Genomic DNA, 10,423 nt, shown 5'->3' on the forward strand with positions numbered 1-10,423 from the left:
AAAACAACTTAGAGAACTGCTATCAGCTTTGAGAGAATACCAGGCCTCACCAGCACAAGCACAGTGGTTACAGCAGTTCCAGTGGAACAACTTGAGGACTAGATATGGCAATGAACTCCTGCAAAGTATGTCAGAGGAAGGATTGTTTGTTTTTCCCACACATGAGGAAGAATGGCAACATAACAAGTGCCAAATTCTGAAAGTAAATGCACAACATCCAATTGCAAAATGTAAAGCAATTACCAAAGGACCACATTCTAAATTTGGTAATGTCACTGCAGGAGGCCTATTAGATACAGTTTTCATTAGCAGAGATGCAAAGGTAATGTTGTCTGTGAATCTATGTGTTTCCTTTGGTTTGTTCAATGGTGCTATGGGCAAAGTGATGGATATTGTTTACCTTGATGGTAAACAACCTTCCGATTCCCTCCCAGATGTTGTAATGGTTGAGTTTCCCAGTTACACTGGACCCCCATTCCTGAAAGAAAATAACAAAGTCATTCCAGTAGTACCAGTGACCAGACAGCTTGACTGTGGATGCTTTTCGTGCAAAAGAGAACAGATTCCTCTTAGACTTGGATGGGCAACAACTATCCACAAGTGTCAAGGAATGACAATTGGAACTGGGGAACCTAACCGTTTCATTGTTATAAACCCTGGAACACGTAGTTTTGAATCTAGAAATCCTGGCGCCCTGTTTGTGGCATTATCACGAGCAAAGTCCTCTGGTGCAGTAGAAGGCACTTATCCAGATTTTGCATGGCACCCAGCAGTTCTCATCAATGAGGACAGGATCTGTCATGTTGTTCGAACAGCAACAACATCTGCCAGAGCAAATGAAATACACCGCCTTACACAAATTGCTCAGGGTACAAAACAAATTTTCAGCAGCTTAAAAGATGATAACTCTTTTCTACGACACTTTTCAGAAGAATGAAGTTCTTTACAAACACTTTCACATGACAACAATGTTACACCAGTTAGGTGGGTGATGTGATAATCGCTAACCTTTGTAGTGTTTCTGTTCAACATTATCTGTCTTTAGTTTCACACTCTCTAACTCTTTTCATTCAAATTTCACTCCCATAACATTTCACATTCAGTATTTGCAAACTAAACGAAAAACGAGACACAGATTGGCCTATATTATCAATAAATGCATCCCTTAACTTCCAAAGAACTCGAACATACTTCAAATCCTCAATATAAGTTCATCTTTCTTAAGTCAAATGAAAATGAGACAGAGCATTGACATCCAGTAAACAAACAATAAGACGATAACTGGTGTTATTTGAAGGCCTCTTCATACCTGTATCATTCACATTAGTACATGTATGTATATATGTAAAATCAAACATGATGGTGGGTGATGTGATAATTGCTAACCTTCCATGAATTAAATACATGTGTACTTGTAACTCAGGAGGTTGTACTATTAAAGATTAAGCATAAAATATTATCAAGATGAATCAAATATGATGAGAAAACTCTGTATAGTCATACAGTAAGTTGTAAAGTAATGGTTTAACAAACTCACTACTGTAAAAGCATATATTTTGTTGCTGTTAAATTTTGTTGAGGGACACATTTGTTGGGATTATATTTTCGTTGAATTAAACTTTTTAAAACCCTGTATTTTGACAGGCATGACGACACACTGCAGATAAATATAGTACAGGTACGATCGGGCGATGTTTTACTCACTCGATTGGTATTGGTCAAATCTGTTGCACTCTATAGCTTATTTTATAGCATATAATATGACTCAGGCATGGCCTGGAGAGAGCGAAGCTCGTACATTTGTTTCAATAGTATAGTATAATTTTGGCATCATAACATTTAATACCCATTTTAATACATACAAAATGTACCTATAATTGTTTTTTTTATTATATACTTGAATCTGTTGCTGGGCAAAATCATTCATCCTTGTACTTATGTGTTCTCTGTTTTAGAATGATCCACATTCACACTACACCAATATGACGCATCACATATTAGTTTGAAGTTGACTGATTGTACTACAGTACTACTAGACCACATTGATATTAATAGAATCATTATTTGGTTCTTGTTTTATCCAAGACTACCAGTATATACCCCCTCCCTCTACTCGTGTATGTTCATAATAATATGTATTATTATTTTTATCCAAAAGAAACAAATAGATACTACCATTTGAAAAAAAAACATAGAATAAAAATGATATCGTGTGTTGTAGGCAGAATGTTTAAACAAATGGTTTGAGCTGATATGCCAATCCATGAAGGATGTATCTGTTTTTGATTTAAATATATTTAGCATGTTAGACACAGCAGGTTAGAGACTGTCACGTCTCCCACCACTATAAGTAGAAAATGGAGATTTTAGATTTTCCTTTTAATAATTCAGATAATCCATGTGAAATGATGAAACTTAATGTTTGTACTGATTATTTACGTTAAAATTCCAGGTATCTACAGCAGGAGATTCCTCCTCCTCATCGTCGCTGTTGTCATAATTTTTTTTGTAGATACCTATAGGTAGATTGGCATATCAGCTAAAACCATTTCTTTGCAAGTGAAGTTTCAGTGATGATTGTGTTGATGGCATTGATGTCAGTTTCATGATGGACTTGTTGTTCTTGAGTCAATATTGGTGTTAAATGTGGTTGAATAAAAATAATCACCAGGTACATCATATGCAGAATAGTTCTGATTTTGATTAGAAATGGTTGCTGACAGTCGCATATTATGCAATCTGTTAACAAAAATAAAAGTGGTGAAAATATAATGTTTTTAATTCTCTTCTTTACTGATATTCATAAAGCAGAGCAAACTAATGTGTCCACTTCAATGTCTAATCAAAATGCTGTAATGATTTACACAGTTGAACGGAAGTAAAAATTGTCAAGCGTTTAAAGTTTATATTTATCTAAGTATCAATAAAGATATTTTACTGTACAAAACTGTACAGATAATGTTTGTCTTTTTAAGTGATTGTTAATTTGGTTGCATTAGATGAAACTAGATTCAATAATGAATATTTTGTACAAGCAGAAACTAGCATTGAAATTCAACAGTTTTAGTTGTAAAATCTACTGTAAGGTAATATCACAAATTTGGATCAAATTAAATATGAACAGAAACGATCCCCAAATAGAAGAATTAATAAGAACTGAATATACAGTTGACGTTCTACAATAAATGCAGAAAAAAAACAAGAGTAGTAATACTGAAAATTCCGAAATTTGACCCTTTGAAACACCTTACGTTTTCCCTTGGAAAGCTGTCGGTGACAATAGCAGACGACCCGTGAACTTTGACCTCGTCAATGAACCAAGCGACCTCGTCATTGACCCTGCTTCGTACATACTCGGGTATTTCCGTCCTGGTGGGAATGAACCTCGTGTGTTACGATCGATTATCAATATTTAGATGGAAAATATGTTTAGAAAGTTGTCAGTATCAAATTATGTATTTCTTTCCAAAATCTAAGCTAATTTAATCGACGGTAATACAGTTTGTCATCTAATCACATTCTTACGCACTCTTCGACGCCATTAGCTTGTGACATTCATGTTAGCTTTTTAATGACCATGCCGATGATTTATCTTTTCGTTACAAAAGGAAAGAAATCGAGGAAATAAACACGCCCAGTATATTGAATATGGTCAATATTTTTTTTTAAATTCTTTGGTTCGAATACATAATTTTCCTGCTACGTTACATGTCGCTTTTTTATTCGATTAGGCATATTTACGGGCTCCATGAACAGGAACAGGTCCGCGGTACGAAAAATTTCTAGGCTGTAGCTGTACGATTTAGTGATGGAAGTTTGGATCAGATCTATTTACACGCACATGTTACCGGTAAAGAGCTCCGCTCGGGTGCCTACGGCACCCGTGAGCTTCGCTCTTATTAACAGAACCTGGTTGATAACAAAAAGGTTCTTCAGAAAATATCAGCATTTTTACTTTTTGTGCATGTGGCAAAAACAGAAATAAAAAAAAGTCATGAAGCACCTCAGTTCCAAGATTTTCGGGTTATTTTTCATCCTTCCGGAAATAACTTATTCTAATAAGAGCGCAGCTCTTCTTGCGCCGAAGGCGCAAGAAGCGAAGCTCTTCTCCGGTAACAAGTGTACGAACAATTGAAGTCATGGTAACGTCGAAATACTATGCTTCCAAAATCCTTCGTCACGGAAGTAGCTAGTATAGAGTTACCGCGGTCCTATTTTTACGATGCTGTTTAGCTTTGGTACACATTCTCAAAAATATCTCTTTATTTGATACTTTTTTTCTGTGGTTATGTAAATTCATGACATTAAAAATTATAGAAACTGAAGCTTCTTTCAAATTTTCAGTCTTTTCTTCTCTCCACCCAAACCGGAAGTATATAGTAACTACCAAACCAGACGAAAATCCGGATATGTTTGGGCTATTGTGATTCTCTTTTACACGATTTAGAGGGATCAGGCAAAGTATATCATGTCGGAAAATAAAATTGGAATTAAATTACCTATATACTTAACTTTTATAATAACAGATAATAACAGTTATATTTGATAAACAATGCATCATCAAATATGAAGTCCCACTACTGGGCCTCACTCTTTCTGCAACATTACGCTGAGGCCATAGACGGGGCAATCAAATGCAACAGTACCAAATGCATCTGTTTTCTCTTGAACTGCATAATTCATTCGAATACTTTTCTTTACTTATTATTAATTTTACATTTATTGCTATAAAACGAATAAAAAGATAATATTTTAAACAATCTTATTTAGAAAATAAAATTGAAAAAACCCAGCATTTAGACGCTTTTCTCGTTTCAGGCAATGCCTGTTTTCAAAATGAATGATTTTGCCCAGCAACAGATTCAAGTATATTATATAAAAAAAAATACAGGTACATTTTGTATGTATTAAAATGGGTAATGTTATGATTCAAAAATTATTCTATACTATCGAAACAAATGTACGAGCTTCGCTCTCTCCAGGCCATGCCTGAGTCATATTATATGCTATAAAATTTCTCGCATTCACATTGGCCGGATCCTAAACACGTGACCAGTCCTCGAAATCTCATTTAGACTGGTTATCAGGTGAATATCAATTTCTAAATATAGCCGATATGGAAATTCCCGGAACCTATCGTAGCGCATGCGCAGTTAGACCGGAACGCGATATGTCAGACGAAAACAGTCGTTTAAAATTGACCCCTTAGTTTTGGAGGACATGTCCGGACAAGGATTTTTCAACAAGGGCCATAACTTTGTAAAAAAGAAAGGTCAGAATGAAAAATAATATCTGGATGCACAACTTCCGGTGGAAGCTATCATATCTGGAAACTTTCGTTGAAATTGGTCCATTTCTTTCTAAGGAGTTGTCTGGACAACCTTTTTCTACGGACGGACGGACGGACGGACAAACTGATTCCAGTATACCTCCCTAACTTCGTTGCGGGGTTACAACAAAGTGTATAATAGATTTACTATTAAGATTTTTTTTATTGTTTTTGTATACAGTAATTGCATATCTTTGTCTATAACACAATACCAGCCTCAAGTAATTCTCTAGAGGAAAGATTACTTTGGCAGAATACATATTTATGTCTTATTACCGATGCACATAACTTTAAAACATGCGTAATATGATTAAGTGTTTTGGTGTGATACAAAAACAGAAAATGTATCGGTATTTACCATAATAAACATTGTGAAATTGGGCATGTATGTTATGTATGTATGTCATATATGTATGTTAATTATGCATGTATGTATGTATGTATGTATGTATGTATGCATGTATGTATGTATGTTATATATGCATGATAAGTATGAGTGCATGCATGTTTGTGTTTATGTATATATGTAACTGTACTACTATGTATTACGATAAAATGTATATGTTTTTGTCTATGAAAAAAAAAAAAAAAAAAAACAATAAATGTATACGCTATACACTATCATAATTCATTTCCAAAATTGCATTCGCCTGTGGCATTTATCTGTCATTTTGTTAGGATACCCCCGTCACTCAACCTGGTGTTGTACAAGGAGGTCCACTACGGTTATCAGTAATAATAATGAATAATCATTTATGCAGTTATTGTTCATTTTTATGTATCCACATATGACAAAAACAATCGAAGTGGGGGCCAAATGTTGACCCCACCTTTGACATCAATAAGTAGCATTTCGATTTACAGAAAGTTTGCAAAACTAGAAAGAAGTGGTCATGATTTTCTTTTTACCCTCCCAAAAAATAATTTTCTCGCTTCTAGTAATCTAAAATTATAGTTTTCCCGCAATTTATTTTCGTATGAATCCAGTGAACTGCACTTCACTGCTAAGATCCATAGTCAAAGTTGTAAATATTTGTTCAAGACAAAAAATAGCAGGGCCCGTATCTATAAAACCGTTCTCTGTGCTCAAACCAAATTTCTTGAAACTCACTTATATTATGTTACCAATCAAAAGTCAAATGTTAACATTAAAAACGTGTTTTTTTGTATCTGTTATAACTCTATTCCATTTTTCAAGGAACAATAAGAAAAATATTTAAATATTCTGATTTGTAAATCATTCTGTTAAAAAGTGATCATGACGTCACATGCTGGGCAGTCGTAACAATTGTAATAAAGACAGTCAGCAGAGGATTACAAAACCCATATAGCCTATCGCTTTCTTTTCTTACATGAACTGGACAACAAAATGAATGACTTTTGAATAAGTTAAGAATTGATGCTTCAATATAACAGTGATATATTGTATGTAAATATACAATTAGGAAAATGATTACATCACACAGTACATATTGAAGAGATTCTGCCTTTTCTCCAGTTTTAAAAGACAAAGAACATTCCAAGACACAAAAGTACAGAGGAATTATTAAGTCTTGAAGAACATTCCAATATCCAATAATGAATTCATTTATAAAATTAAAAAAATATTTTTAACCTAGGCCTCAATTTGGTGTTCTTCTTGAAACTACATGTATTTATGCTTACACAGTCAGTTATAACCAGAAATATCTTCCTATCCATAATTATACTTTACTGTTTATTGAATTTCCACTGTTTTTCATTCGATTAATCTGACGCCAATAGTGATCATATTACAAAAACTTATAACACACAATTACTGTAAGAGAATTTACTGCATATTTTTCTCTAAAATAATTTGATAAGGTGAAGAAGCAGATGGCACGGCAAAATGGGCATTGAAAAAACTTATGATTTTAAAAATCAGGTAACGGAAAAATATGACAATATTCCGAGCCGAAAATTAAGAAAAAAATCAGTTTGTGTTGTAGGCAGAATGTTTAAACAGATGGTTCGAGCTGATATTCCAATCCATGAAGGATGTATCTGTTTTTGATTTAAACATGTTTAGCATGTTAGACACAGCAGGTTAGAGACTGTCACGTCTCCCACCACTATAAGTGTAAAAAGAAGATTTTAGAGTTTTCTTTTTAATAATTTAGAGAATCCACGTGAAATGATGAAATTTAATGTTTGTACTGATTACTGATATACCTTAGAAATTCCAGGTATCTACAGCAGGAGATTCCTCCTATTCATCGTCGCTGTTGTCATACAGTTTTTGTAATGATACCAGCTAGAAATAGTTTGGCCTATCATCTAAAACCATTTGTTTGCAAGTGAAGTTTCTGGATGGACACCATCGATTAACTTTGTGTAATCATATGTTGTGATTTTTTATTTATTTTTTGCGATTTTTATCATGTTTACCTCGATGTTTGATTGCTACCCTTATTATCTCATTGTCAAATATGAGGATCAAAGAGTGTGTGTTGTGTTGTGTTCAGTGATGATTGTGTTAACTTGATGGAATTGATGTCAGTTTCATGATGGACTTGTTGTTCTTGAGTCAATATTGGTGTTAAATGTGGTTAAATAAAAATTGCCGTCACCAGTTACATCACATGCGGAATAGTTTTGATTTTGATTAGAAATGGTTGCTGACGGTTGCATATTATGCAATCTGTTAACAAAAATAAAAGTGGTGAAAATATAATGTTTCTAATTCTCTTATTTACAATTACAATCATAAAACCACAGGACAGTTGGAATACAGTCTCAGAAAGTCTGGAAGCTTGTCTGACAAATATCAGTATCTGCATGGATGAACGCCAACATGCTTAAACTTAATCAGGAAAAGACAGAACTAATCGTCTTTTCCCCAAAGTGTCAGCAAACAATGGCTCTCCAGCTCAAGGTTGGTGCCAGATCTATTGAGACTGTTCCAGCTTTTAAAAACCTAGGGGTATACTTTGACAGTTCTCTGAACATGGATAAACAAGTGAACGCTATTGCCAAATCCTGTTACTACCAGATCAGGAACATCGGCTGTATTCGGCAGTTTCTAACTGCAGATGCATGCAAGATTTTGGTGCATTCACTTGTTACCTCTCGGTTGGATTATGGTAACGCCCTGCTCTGTGGTATATCTGACAAACTAACTAGTCGTCTGCAGAGGGTCCAGAACACTGCAGCACGGCTAGTTACTCGTACTCGAAAGAGAGAGCACATCACACCTGCGCTTTATTCGTTGCACTGGTTACCTGTACGATACAGGTCGCAGTACAAAATTCTGGTATACACATACAAGGCACTGAATGGAACAGCTCCTCAGTACCTACAGGAACTTGTTACCCTGTATCAGCCGTCAAGATCACTGCGGTCGGAGTCAGAATCTTTGTTGTGTGTCCCAAAATCTCGTACTGTGACCTACGGAAACAGATGCTTTGGGAGGGTTTCGGCTACGTTGTGGAATAGCTTACTATCTGCTATTAGGAAGTCAAATACCCTGGCCAAGTTCAAGAGGGACATAAAAACTCACCTCTTCACGTCTGCATTTTAGAATCTTTGCAAAGACGTCATGTAAATACCACCCTTTTATTTGTTCAAGTATGTGCACATTGCTTGTTAAATGTATGAAAATGATTGCAAGCCTTTGTTGTTTGTTTTCACAATTATAACCATTACTATTATCCATATGTTGTAAAGCGCCTTAGAGTAATTTTACAAATTATATAGGGCGCTATATAAATGCTGTATATTATTATTATTATTATTTAGGACTCGCACAACTAAATCGTTAACTATATGTTATTACCAAACATTTTAGCTAATATCTTTAATATTTGAAGTTCAAAACTAGTGACAACTGTCTAGATCCATAAATACATACCTTGCAAAGGCTACAAAATGACTTTTTTGGTAAGTTTAGTTGCATATTGGAGTGTCACAGCGCCAAAAAGTTGACAACCGGAAGTTTACAAGCAAAACCGGTGAACCAAAACAGAAACGCCCCCAGACATTTTGCTCCTGTGCAAATCCGCACACAGACATGGAAATATATCAAAAGTATATATTTATCAAAAGTTAAAAACCTGAACATTTCATTTATCTAAAAATCTGTCATCAGTTCCTTATTAAACTCCTTCAGTGGCCCAGTAATTAGCCGGAACTTATTTCAGATAGGAACTACAAACGTGTGAAACACTTGCTGACTGGCTGATTTAGTTGTGTGAGTCCTTTACTGATATTCATAAAGCAGAGTAAACTAATGTGTTTACGTCAATGTCTAATCAAAATGCTGTTATGATTCACACAGATTAACTGAAGTACAAATTGTCAAGCGTTTAAAAGTTATATTTATCTGAATGATACTGAAAAATTCGCAATTTGACCCTTTGAAACACCTTACGTTTTCCCTTGGAAAGCAGCTGTCGGTGACAATTCTATTTCAGCAGACGACCCGTGAACTTTGACCTCGTCAATAATCTGACCTTTTAATATCCAATGAGAACCAAGCGACCTCGTCATTGACCCTGCTTCGTACATACTCGGGTATTTCCGTCCTAGTGGAAATGACCCTCGTCATTCGGCTAACCTCGGCCGATTCCGGTACGGAATTTCCTGAGATGTGAGGAGTGACAGACGAGGTTTGATGTAGGTACGGAATCTGCCATGTTGTGACGAGTGGACCCTCGTGTGTGTTACGATCGATTTTCAATATTTTGATGGAAAATGTGTAAGTTTAGATAGTTGTCAGTATCTAATTATCTCTTTCTTTCCTAATTTTAGCTAATTTAATCGATGGTAATACAGTTTGTCATCTAATAATCATTTCTTTTTCCAATACAAAAGGAAAGAAATCGCGAAAATAAACGTACCCAGTTTTTTTAAATATGGTCGATATGTTTTGAAAAATTCGTTGTTTCGAATATATAATTTTCCTGCTACGTTACATGTCGCTCTATTATTCGATTAGGCATATGTACGGGCTCCATGAACCGGAAGAGGTCACCGGAAGTACGAAAAATTTCTAGCCTGTAGCTGTACGATTCAGTGATGGAATAAGTTTGGTTGGATCAGATCTATTTACACGTACATGTTACCGGTAAAGAG

The sequence above is a fragment of the Mizuhopecten yessoensis genome, unplaced genomic scaffold, assembly GCF_002113885.1.
Source record: "Mizuhopecten yessoensis strain PY_sf001 unplaced genomic scaffold, ASM211388v2 scaffold2329, whole genome shotgun sequence".
Classification (NCBI taxonomy): Eukaryota; Metazoa; Mollusca; class Bivalvia; order Pectinida; family Pectinidae; genus Mizuhopecten; species Mizuhopecten yessoensis.